The sequence below is a fragment of the Puma concolor genome, chromosome C1, assembly GCF_028749965.1.
Source record: "Puma concolor isolate L17-30 chromosome C1, mPumCon1.1.hap2, whole genome shotgun sequence".
Classification (NCBI taxonomy): Eukaryota; Metazoa; Chordata; class Mammalia; order Carnivora; family Felidae; genus Puma; species Puma concolor.
The window spans coordinates 21,302,658-21,315,253 of record NC_141674.1 but is presented as its reverse complement, the minus strand read 5'-3'; the positions used below and the strand labels follow the sequence as shown (position 1 = coordinate 21,315,253).

General features: G+C 42.2%; 1 long non-coding RNA gene across 1 annotated transcript; it reads left to right on the top strand.

Annotated features, from left to right (window-relative positions):
* The first annotated feature begins 17 nt into the window (after positions 1-17).
* Positions 18-12,039, top strand: LOC147577871 (uncharacterized). The gene is made up of 4 exons (XR_015254570.1): positions 18-1,964; positions 2,841-2,930; positions 9,033-9,550; positions 10,190-12,039. It is a non-coding gene; the product is annotated as an uncharacterized LOC147577871 (long non-coding RNA).
* Positions 12,040-12,596: the final 557 nt, after the last annotated feature.

The window sequence follows — 12,596 nt, the reverse complement described above, 5'->3', positions numbered from 1 at the left end:
AGCTCCTCTTTTCTGGCTCGCAAGCAGAAGCGCATGCGCAAGGTGCCTTGCTGCGGTATGGGAGATGGCGGCTTCTTTTGGAGCGTTCCTCTGGGATTTACCGGTGTCGTTGATGTCATAGGCCACCCTGTAGGAAAATATTTTTTCAAGTTCGACGACCTGGAAAGTTTTGCCTTAGGAAATCTCTTGACGGGCAAAAGAGAGCCTGGGAAAGGGAGCTGCAGAAAGCAGAGGAGAGAGGGTGAAAAGACACCCTTTACTGCGAAGTATAATGTTCTGAACAATTGGGGAGCTTAGCAAAACACTTAATATTTGTTCACTTTACTGTGTATATTTTACTTCAAGTTGAAAATATAGGGAGATATTCGTTCAACGAATGTTTGTTGAACGTTGATTTGTGTTGAGTGTATAAGGTGCGGACAAAGTGAGGACTAGAGTGAAGTGGATGAGGCACTCTCCTGGAATGAAAGAATCAAAGGGACACCAGAAATTCAGTGGCTGTTAAGGACAGCCGAAATAGGACAAGAGAAGTGACAGCCAGAGGTTGAGAGGGGCCAGAGAATCATAAAAGTAGGCATAGATTTGCCACCTCTTTGTAACATAATGGTTCCTAACAAAACCTTGGATCAAAAAGATTAATTTGGTTTGTAATGTTTCATTAATGTTTATGATGTTGAAAGAGAGCAGGAAAGTGGGTAAATAAAAATGTTGGTGCCAAAAAAGAAAGAAAGACAGTGGCTAAGATAAATAATATTTTAATGCAATATTTTACAAATTTAATGCAAATAATACTGAACAGAATATCAAAATTTAATATTTGACGGTCACAGCAGCCCTATGAGCCACGTACAATCATTACTGTAATTTCACTGATGGAGAAACCCAGGCAACGAGTTGTTAGCATACAAAGGAGTGGAGAGACTGCAATACAAACGTAAGATGGTTGACTTCAGAGCCCTCTCTCTTAATTACTTTACTGTACTGTACTTGCACTTCTAGCTCTAGTTCCCCTGCTGTTACCTACACCACCTCCCATTCATTTTTTTTAATTGAACATTTCTTGAAAGTCTAGACTGTTCCAGACTTTCTGTTAGCTGTTGACTCCATCTGTACCCTCAAAAGAGTTTATAGGCAAGTTGTGGGAATCAGAGGGTCAAACTAAGGAGCCTGTACCATGTGATTTGATTCAATAGAAAAATGAGGTATCAACAGCTCAGCTGCTTTGGAAGCAAGCAGGACACTTGATCCATCGTGGGGGCATCAATGAAGGATTCCTGGAAAAGGTCATCAAAGCCCAGAGTAACCTGAAGGATCAATAGGTGTTAGATAAAGAAGGGAGGAAAGGGAGTTTCAGGTGAGGGGAACAGCATGTACAAAAGGACACAGAGTTAGGTAGAATTAGGATATAGAATCTGAGGTTAGGGGCCAAAATAAACGAGTCCAGGGAAGGAGTAAGGCCCCAAATCCAGAAGAATTTGCATGCCGGTCTAAAGAACATTTGTGAGCTTTAAAAAGATCACCCGGGGGACCCCTGAGTGGCTCATTTGGTTAAGTGTCGGAATTTGGCTCAGGTCATGATCTCACAGTTCTTGAGTTCGAGCGTGCATCAGTCTCTGCACTGAGGAGCCTGCTTGGAATTCTCTCTCTCTCCCTTTGTCTGCTCCTTCCACTCACCCTCTCAAAATAAATAATACAAAATAAGAAGATCACCCTGGTTGCAATGTGGAGAAAAGCTTGAGAAAGGAGAGTTTGGAGAAAGAAGACCAGTGAGGAGCTTTGACGCAACTCCAGCTGAGAAATAATTGCAAGAAAAAAGAGATCTTAAAAATACAGAATGATTTGATGACTAACCAGAGCTAAAGATAGAAGGAGTCACAGGTGTCTAGATTTCTACCTTGGGTGGCCACGGTAGTGCTTTTTTTCTGAGCTAGGAAACACAAAGCAGTGTGGGTGAGGCAGGAAAGGTGAGTTCATATGTAGATACATTGAGCATGAGGTGTTTATGAAACACACAAGTGTTAGTGCCCAGCCAGAGTTAGAAGAGAGAGAGCTGGGCTGGAGGTGGTCATTTCAGAGTCAGAGCCTCATAGATGGTAGCTGAAGGCATGAGAATAATTGAGATCACCCTGAAAGAGTGTAGAACAGGAAGACAAGATGGCTAAGAAACTGGACCTTGCACAGGACTCTGTTGGTTATTAAGGCTGCATATACCCCAGGGCTTAGGATGTGCCTCCTGATCTGCCTGGTGATTCACAATGTTGGGCAGAATGACAAGCTCTCAGCGTTCTAATGACTGGAGGAGGTTGCAAAATTGCTGGCCCTCTTTTTTTCATATACAGGCACCAACTTTGGAAAGTCCAGTGAATTATGGGTCCTTTGAGGCACCATAGTATTTATCCAAATTTTAGCTGGCATTTCAAGGTAGGGTTAAATTAAAAAAGAAAAAGATGGACAGGAAATCTGTGAACAAAATGGTAAAACTTGGACAAAGTCTAGGAGTTACGGGGGTGGATTTTTCTGATGAGGCTGTGAGGCCTGGAGCCTAGGATGGGCCTCACTTCTGTCCTCTGCCACTACCCAGCTGTGCTACCTTGGGCAACTCACTTCCCCTCTCTGGGCCTCAGCTTCCTTTCTTGTGAAACAGAGATAAAAATAGTACTTTTTAAGGTGGAATTTGCAAAAATAAAAAGATGTTCATGAAACAGCGCAGTGGCTGGCTTATTGTAAGCAATCAATAAATGGTTGTAACTGTTATTGGTTTTATATCTTGTATCTCATTTGTGCAAGCACATTCTGTCTTATTGAATATATTTTGTGCATGTTTCATCTCCCTGGTACAGATTATGAACATCCTGAAGGGAAGAATCATCATTTTCTTCACATAATGTGTGTCTTAGCTGGAGCTGCTATACCAAAATGCCATCAAATGGGTGAGTTATAAACAATAGAAATTTATTCTTCACAGTTCTGGAGTCTAGAAGTATGACATTAGGGTACCAGCAGGGTTGGGTTCTGTGAGATCCCACTTCTGGGCTGCTGTTGCTGACTTCCTGTATCCTCACATGGTGAAGAGCAGAGTAAAGCAAACTTCTCAGGACTTTTATAAGAGGACTTTTTATAAGACCACCAATTCTATTCATGGGGGCATTTCCATCATGACCCCATCTAATCCTAATCACCTCCCAAAGGCCCCACCTCCTAGTACTGTTACATTGGAGGGTAGGGGTTCAACGTACGAATTTGGGGGGAGACACAACAGTCACTTCATAATAATGTGCTTTGTGTGTACTAGGTGTTCAAAAATTTTGTTGAAAACATCACAATTACTACCGATTATTGAACTGTTGCTCTACACCAATAACTCTACACACTATATGTGTGTAGATATGCCAAATACTGCTAAAATGTACATATTACCATCTCGATGTTACAGAAGAGGAAAAAGAGGTTTAGAGAGGTAAGGTGACTTACCCAAAGCCAAATGCCAGCAAATGGCAGAACTCATTCACAAGTTCAGTTCTTTCTGACACCAAGCTTGTCTCTTTATCATGCTTCCTTCTGAATTCCTGGGCTCTTTCTCCACAGTGAATTTCCCCAGTTACTACAGTTAGTGCCAGAAAAGGAGGAGAAAAGTTTATACATCAATGCTTCCCAGCCAGTCACCAGACTGGGCTCAAAGAGTTAGTTAGGACCAGTTTTTAAGCAGTCTTCATTGGGACAGCAGACCATCAGTATGAATTTCCAGACACATGTACCTATACACAGTTTCTTCATCAGCTCTCAAGAGTGGCCTGATGGGAATTAAGATAGATCTACACCACCATTATATGCAATGCTAGACCCTCACTCTTAGTGTTACAAGCTAATATTTCCCCAGGAATGACCTGACATTTATTGGCTGATTCCTATATGTGTAGTCCTGTGGAAAAGGTATAACCATTGCTTTTCAACCTAATTAACCCCAGCATCCTCATCAGTCATGTTATCCCTCCATTCAGAGCAAAATCCAAAGTCCTCCTTATGCCTACATGATCTGCCCCCATCACATGTTACCTTTTTGACCATATTCCCACCATCCCCATCTGTGCCTGCCCCCCCCCCCCCCCCCAGCCCAGCTCTAGCCACGTTCTTCTCATTGCTCTTACTTGAACATGTTAAAGATAACTCTCATCTTAAGTCTTTTGCAATTATAGGAAGTGTGCCTCCCTCATTTCCTGCTCTATTTTTCTTCATAGCACGTTTGACTAGGCAACATACTGCTTACTTACTGAATCGTTTATCCAACCCCCCCCCATTAAAGTCATAAGCAAGCTCTGTGAAAGCAGGGCCTTTGTTTTGTTCACTGCAGTATCCCCAGCTCCTGGAATAATGCCTGGCACAGTGCAGGCACTTGATAAATATTGTTTTTGTTGACAGAATGATTAGTAGAAAACAGAGGTTAGTTGGGGCGCCTGGGTGGCGCAGTCGGTTAAGCGTCCGACTTCAGCCAGGTCACGATCTCGCGGTCCGTGAGTTCGAGCCCCGCGTCAGGCTCTGGGCTGATGGCTCGGAGCCTGGAGCCTGTTTCCGATTCTGTGTCTCCCTCTCTCTCTGCCCCTCCCCTGTTCATGCTCTGTCTCTCTCTGTCCCAAAAAAAAACAAAAACAACAACAACAAAAAAAACGTTGAAAACAGAGGTTAGCAGAAGGATTATTAAATGATTTTCTTGGTCTCCTATATTTAGCCAGCACTGGATTTGGGGGTGGGAAACCTAAGTCCTTAGATTCCAGGCCAGGGACACTGCAGTTTTGCTCTAGTATGTGCTATCCAGTGTGGCAGCCACAAACCACGTGTGGTTACTAACCACTTGAAATCTGGCTAGTTCAAATTGAGATCTGCTATGGCTGTAAGATATACATGGGGTTATGAAGACTTATTATGATAAAAAGAATGTGAAGTCGTGTCATACTTTAAATTTTTTTAAGTTTGTTTATTTATTTTGAGAGAGAGAGCAAGCAGGGGAGGGGCAGAGAGAGAGAGAGAGAGAGAGGGAGAGAGAGAATCCCAAGCAGGCTCTACGCTGTCAGCGTGGAGCCCGATGTGGGGCTTGAACTCATGAACCGTGGGATCACGACCTGAGCTGAAACCAAGAGTCAGATGCTTAACCGACTGAACCCCCCCAGGAATCCTGCATAATACTTTTTAAATTGGTCACATGTTGAACTGATATTTGGGGTATTTGGAATTTAATACAATACATCATTAAGTTTAATTTCTTCCTTTTTTATTACTTTTTAAAATATAACTACTAGATTACCTTGAATTACATATGTGGCTAGCATTTTATTGCAATTGTACAGCACTAATATAGGATATAGATTTGAAGATGTAGCTTTAGAGCCAGACAGATCTAGGCTTGAATCCCAGACACTGCTTATGTGGCTTCAGGCAAGTTATTTAACTTGTTAGGCCTTTGGCAGTGCATGACACATACTGTATGTTGTAGGTATGTAATGAATCAGAGTTACTATTAGGGGAATGGTTTAGGAACTGGGGAATGTTTAATTTGGAAAAGACTTGAGAAGGGTGGAATATAACATCTGTCTTCAAGTATATGAAATTATGATGAAATCAGCAATGAGAGGGTGGAGAAGAGGAAGGAAGTATCTGATTATTGAGCATCAGGTATCAGAGACTTTATACATATTAATCTCATTTCAGTTTCATAGCACTTTAACCCACTTGACAGATGAGGGAGAAGTTAAGTTGCTTGCTAATAACTGGTAGAGTCAGTATTAAAACTCAGATCTGTCTGCCTCCAGAGATTTTGCTTACTATCCTAAGATTTTCTGATTCTAAGAAAAACTTGACTTCTTTTGTGTAGTTCCAAAGGACAGGATTAGAAATGCTGGGTGGAAATTATAGGGAGACAGATTTCAGCTTTATATGAAGAACACATATAGGGACCCCAGTGCTGGTGTCTAGGAGTGAAAATGACTGTCTGCATGAGAAGTAAACTCCCTTTCAGTAGAAGTATTGAGGTAGAGATTATGGTAGGAGGAATTCTTGCCTGGAGTGGGAGATTGATCTATTCTATCACCTTGATTCTTAGACACTATTCACTCTAAGTCACAGCTTTACATAATAACAGAATTTCAGGCAATTGAGAAACAGCTCCATCTACAAGTACTATTATAAGACAAAGCCTGATAAACATGGACACAAAGTACATCTTCAAGTTGAAAAAATATGGTAGTTGAACCTTTATGACTTCAAAATTCCCAGAGACATCTAGCCTTAGTAATTCTTTACCTTTGGATTTTTTTTTTCATATTATGGAAACAACGGCATCATTATTAATAGTAACTACCAACAGCAAACACCCAATGACAAATAATAAATGATACAATTCTTGCTCTTAAGGAGTTTGGTTTGCTGAGAGTCCGGTAAAACATCCCAGATTATTTTGTGCCCGGTAATATTCACTGGCTGCTGACTCAAGAGTTCATCTCCCTACCCCACCCCTTGTATGACAGGCAGCATCAGCCATTTCATCCTCTTAATCTCAAGGCAAGGACCTAAGAAAGTCTGTTGCAGAAGGGTAATTGGCCTATTTACCTGCTCCTTTCCACTTAGCCCAGCCAACCTAACCCCCGCCTCTGGTTGACCAGGTGTTGAGGTGCCTCGAGGGGATAGGCTATAATAGTTAATGTGTTACATGTATCCATAAAAGATTAAAGATTAGCCCTATTTTAGCTGAACTGTAACTGTCTGTTTGGGTTTCTCCCCTCTCGGGTCTGTCTGGGGAAGTCAGTGTGGTTTCTGCCTGAGGATAATTAACCCACTGGGTCTCGAATTCCCTAGTTGGAGGCCCTTTGACAGCTCCCTTCTAGTGCATGCTTACTGGGTACCATACCAGGCTCTGTTGGAAGCACTTTTTGTGAGTCTGGATCCCTCATTTACTCCTCATACCAGCCTTCTGGAGCAGGTGGTGGTCTTCCAGTCTCAGAGCTGGAAGCATTGTGAGTCTGCCATGTGCTGTCTTTAGAAGGAAGAGGGTTTGCTTTTGGCCCCCTAAGATTTCATCATCATTAACCCCTTCCTTGGGTCAGAGAGTCATATGCTATTATCTGCATTATCAACTCAAACATTTCCTGGAGGAGACTCTGGGTCCAGCCCAGAGGGTAGAAAGGAGCCCAAGGAGACTCCATGGAGAAGCAGAAAGGTGTGGGTTAACACACTCTTGCTTAGGGTTTAAGATGGGCCCTGGAGTCAGGCTGTTTGGGTTAAAATTCTCTTACTGTCAGGGTGCCTGGCTAGCTCAGTTGGTAGAACATATGACTCTTGATCTTAGAGTTGTGAGTTCGAGATCCATGTTGGAGGTAGAATTTACTTAAAAATTTTTTCTTAATGTTTATTTATTTATTTTTGAAAGACAGAGAGAGACAGAGCATGTGCGGGGGAGGGGCAGAAAGAGAGGGAGACACAGAATCAGAAGCGGGCTCCAGGCTCCCAGCTGTCAGCACAGAGCCTGACATGGGGCTCAAACTCACGAACCACGAGATCATGACCTGAGCAGAAGTCGGACGCTTAAGCGACTGAGCCACCCAGGTGCCCCTAAATTTTTTTTTTTTTCATTTAAAGTTTATCACTGTCTAAGCCATGTAAACTTGGGCAAGTTACTTTGCCTCTGCAAACCTCATGCCCTCATCTCTCCAGTGGAGAGAATACTAGTAATTTCCTCTAAGGTTGTTATAAGGATTGACTGATACACTTGGCAGGTGACAAGTATCAATTAAAATTTTAACTATTCCCAATATCATTGTGGGATTTGTACTCTGTTAAACATGGATTAACAAACAAGCAAACGCAGGTCACATCTGGACCCAGGTATGTACTGGTGTGTGGCCTTGAGCTGGTACTTGATTTCTCTGAATCTGTTTCCTTCCTTCCTTTCTTTCTTTCTTTCTTTCTTTCTTTCTTTCTTTCTTTCTTTCTTTCTTTCTTTCCTTCTTTCTTTTTCTTTCTTTCTTTCTTTCTTTCTTTCTTTCTTTCTTTCTTTCTTTCTCTTCTTTCCTTTCTTTCTTTGCTTCTTTCTTTTTCTTTCTCTTTCTTTCTTTCCTTCTTTCTTTCTTTCTCTTTCTTTCCTTCTTTCTTTCTTTTTCTTTCCCTTTCTTTCCTTCTTAAGTAGGCTCCACACCCAACATGAGACTTGAGCTCACAACCCTGAGATCAAGAGTCATATGCTGTACCAACTGAGCTAGCCAGGCACCTCTCTCTGAGTCTTTCTTGAGAGCTTGTTTGGAGGTTCTAGCAGGGGAACACTCTGAGTCTTTCTTAACCTGTAAAACAAGGAGATTACCTACTTGAAAATATTGCTATGAAGATAGATGATAGATAGAATATAGATGATATATACCCGTAGAGATATTATGGTACTGGTGCTTAGCATGTAATAGGTGTTTTCAGACACTGCCTTTAAGTAGCCTGGCTGAGGGGGCAGGGCATAAGCATTAAAAAGAGAACTAATGTAAAGAAAATTTTAAGGAAAGTTGGTATGTCCCTGTATGGACATAGCAAGCACACTGTGACATATCGTTCAGTCAGCACTTAACTGCGTGCCTGTTGTAGGCCAAGCATTGTTCTGGGCTCTTGGAATATAAGAATAAGCAGAACAGGCAGTGCTTTCTACCCATGGGTCCTGACCCCGTGCTTTAATAAAATCACCTTTTTTTTTTGCTCCAAAAAAAAAGAACAAACAGGACAGCCTCAATCCCTCCCCTGACAGAGCCTACATTTTAGTGGAAAGAAGTGATAAAGAATTGTGTTTGACTGGCTTTTCTGCTTGCTCTTAGGGTTCTTTCTTCCCATTTCCTTGGGCGCAAGAGTGAGAATGTGGCAATGGCAACAATCATCATGGCAGAGAAAAGCTGCCAATAAACAAAGGAGGAAGTGGGCACAGGGTCCTTCATAAGGACCAGTCAACCAGGGAGCTAATTCTCAATATCGTTGTCCTTCCTGCTTGTTAATTGCTGCCATTTGTTTGTTTATAGTGAATGGAATTATCTCCATTGGCAACTATGCACCAAAAACCCATAGAAGGTCCCACCTTCGTGCTATCTGCAGATGCAAGAATGGTTGAGGCCTCAGATCCCAGCTCCTACTACAGTGAGAAAAAGAGAACTAATGGTAGCCCTTAATGGTGCACATGAGCATAGCAATCCCCAGTTCACCAAGTGCTTTTAATTCGTTTCAGTCCATTCTCCCACCATCAGTAGTAAGAGATAGGAAGAAGGGCAGTGTGGCAAAGGACAAAGAAGCAGACCCACGTCACCTAGGCTGAGATGCCAACTCCACCTTTGTAAGCTGGGTGACCTCAAGCAGTGACATTGTCTCCTCCAGCCATTATGAAGATAAAAGGAAATGTACATGACACATCTCGCAGGGTGGTATGTGCGGTGACTGGGTTGCTGGTATAGTGGCCGTCCCAGTTCTACGGATATGGACATGGCTCAATGGAAGTCATGAAAAAACTGTAAGCAAGAGCTGAGACTTTCTGAGAGATCTCCAGGTTAGAAGAATTCATCACTGTTGTCTATTCTTCCCCCAAAAGAGGCAAAAATGGGCTGTGCAGAAAATGGAGACCATACCAAAGGGGTGACTTAGGGAAAGAACTTCTCACCTTAGGCCCATAGACTTAAAAGTGAGCTTTCAGGCCCAGTTCAGCTCCCTCCCCCCAACCTGATAGAGCACATGGGGAAATCAAGGTCCAAGGAGCAGAAGGGACTTGCCTAAATGACTCAGCATAGAATAGGAAGCCCAAAAACTGGCTAGACTTTCCTCTTGCTATTTCCTTCTGAACCCAAGCTCTTTAGTTGTACAGACTTGTGGTCAGTTTTTTTTTTTTTTTTTTTTTTTTGGTCAGTTCTTGACCTTTCACTAGCTAGCTGTGTGATAGAACATCTCTAATGTTCAGCATCTGCATTTGTGAAATGAAATAATAGCATCTACTTCACTGGTTTGCTGTAAATATTAAATTATATGGTGCATGTTGAATGTACAATAATTTAAATATTTATACATTTTCGGGGCTCCTGGCTGGCTCAGTTGGAGGAGTGTGCAACTCTTGAGTTTAAGCTCCACATTGGGTGTAGAGATTACATAAAAAATGAAATCTTTAAAAAAAATGCATACATTTCCCATTTTACAGATGAGGAACTGAGGCTTGTTGAAACTTCCCTTGGTTCTCTCTGGTCAAAGAGAGAGCCTAGAAGAATCGAAGAAACCTCTGGCTGAATATTGGTCGGGCATAGGGTGAGCCAGGATCTCCTTATACATGGTACTGGGAGCCACCTTTCTGTCCAGGAGCTAAAGAAGACACTAGCCACCCAGAGTGACCTTCCTTGTTCCTGCTGCTTCAATGCACAAACAGGTTGTGAAACATCTGGGTGGTGACTCAGCCTGGGGGCCTGTTCTGCTGGTCAGCTCAGACGGGCTAGGGCTGTTTGGTTGAGCCTCGAAAGGACATCCTGTCTAACAAACACATTGCCTGTCAAAACCCTGACAGGGGGTGCCAAGCACAGACTGTGAACTCTAGCCCCTGAGGCGTCACAGATGATTGAACTGGGGTGCCTGAGTTGTATACATCTCCTTGTTGTTATTCTGACCTAATAACCAACCAGGGTCAATGTCAGGAAGAGGGAAACGTATTAAAGGCTGGGAGCTGCTATTTCTCAAGAGGCAGTTTGAAATTGATAGCCAGGCCCTGGGCTTTTGGTGTTCCCGTTAGGCAGACCTGAGTTCAGATCCTAGCTCTGCTGTTTATTGTCCTTGTGAGCTTGGACAGGTGGTTTACTCTTGGTGGATTTCAATTTCCTTATTCTATAAAATGTCCATTTTTTCAAAATTATCTTTTAGAAATAAAAGATGTAAATTTCTTGAAACATAGGAAATTCTCCATAAATTGTTATTAGGATCCTGTGCTAAGGTCTTCCTCTTCCTCTACTCCAAACCAAAATTTTCCCTTCTGAACTGAAAGGATTTATATTGAAGAGGCACTCAGGCAGAAGTGGTAAGATAGCAACCAGATATACTCCAAGCCAGGTTTTTTCATTGCTATTCCATTAGTTACTGGATTTATTTCCTAATATTAGAATCAAGGAGTCTGGTAGACTGAAAATTGGTTCCCCAAAATATTCAGATCCTAATCTGGAACTGGTCAATGTTACCTTATATGGCAAAAGCGACTTCATAGAAGTGATTAAATTAAGGATGTTAAGATTATCTGGGTGTGCCCTAAATGTAAGCACAGGAATCTTTAAGCGCGAATGAGTGGGGGAGGGGCAGAGAGAGAGACAGAGACACAGAATCCAAAGCAGGCTCCAGGCTCTAAGCTATCAGCACAGAGCCTGATGCTGGGCTGAAACTCACAAACCACGAGATCATGACCTGAGCCAAAGTCAGATGCTTAACCGACTGAGACAGTCAGGTGCCCCAGCACAGGAATCTTTATAAGAAGGAAGGAGAAGAGGGGCGCCTGGTGGCTCGGTGGGTTAAGCTAGAGGATGCTTGGTTTCAGCTCAGGTCATGATCTCACGGGTTTGTGAGTTTGAACCCTATGTCAGGCTCTGCACTGATAACACAGAGTCTACTTGGGATTTTCTCTCTGCCTCTCTCTCTCTCAAAATAAATAAATAAACTCAAGAAAATAAATAAATAAATAAATAAATAAATAAATAAAATAAAAATAAATAATGCTACATTATGCTACATGAAAGAAGCCAGTCACAAAAGGACTTCTTATTGTGTGGTTCCATTTATATAAAATGAACAAAATACACAAATCTAGAGGGACAGAAAATATATCAGTGGTTGCCTAGCATTGGGGGACATCAGGATTGGGGGGTGATGGCTAAGGTATAGGGTTTCTTGCGGGGGTAATGAAAATGTTCTAAAATTGATCATGGTGATGATCGCACAACTCTGTGACTATACCAAGTTATGTAACGTTATTTATGTATGTAAGCTGTATCTCAATAAAGTTGTTAAAAATAACACTAAGAGCTAACATTTAGTGAATACTTACCAGACACTGCTGTTGTTTAAGGGCCTTCTTATTTAATTCTGGAATAATAACAATGTAATAACAACTAAACTTAACATTTGCTATATGTCAGGCACTATTTTATTTTATTATTATTATTATTTTTTTTTTCGAGAGGGGGGAGGGGTAGATGGAGAGAGAGAGAGAACTTCAAACAGTCTCCATGCTCAGCATAGAGCCTGATGTGGGCTTGATCCCACGAACTATGAGATCATGACTTGAGCTGAAACCAAGAGTCAGACGCTCAACTGACTGAGCTGCCCAGGCTCCCTGTCAGGCACTATTTTAAAGCATTTTACGTGCATTAACCCCTCAACCCAATAATGTAGATATTCTATAGCTCCGTTTTAAGATAAGAAAACTGAGTTGGGGCGCCTGGGTGGCTCAGTCGGTTAAGCTTACGACTTTGGCTGAAGTCATGATCTCACAGTTTGTGAGTTCAAGCCCCACGTTGGGCTGTGTGCTGACAGCTCAGAGCCTGGAGCCTGCTTTGGATTCTGTGTCTCCTTCTCTC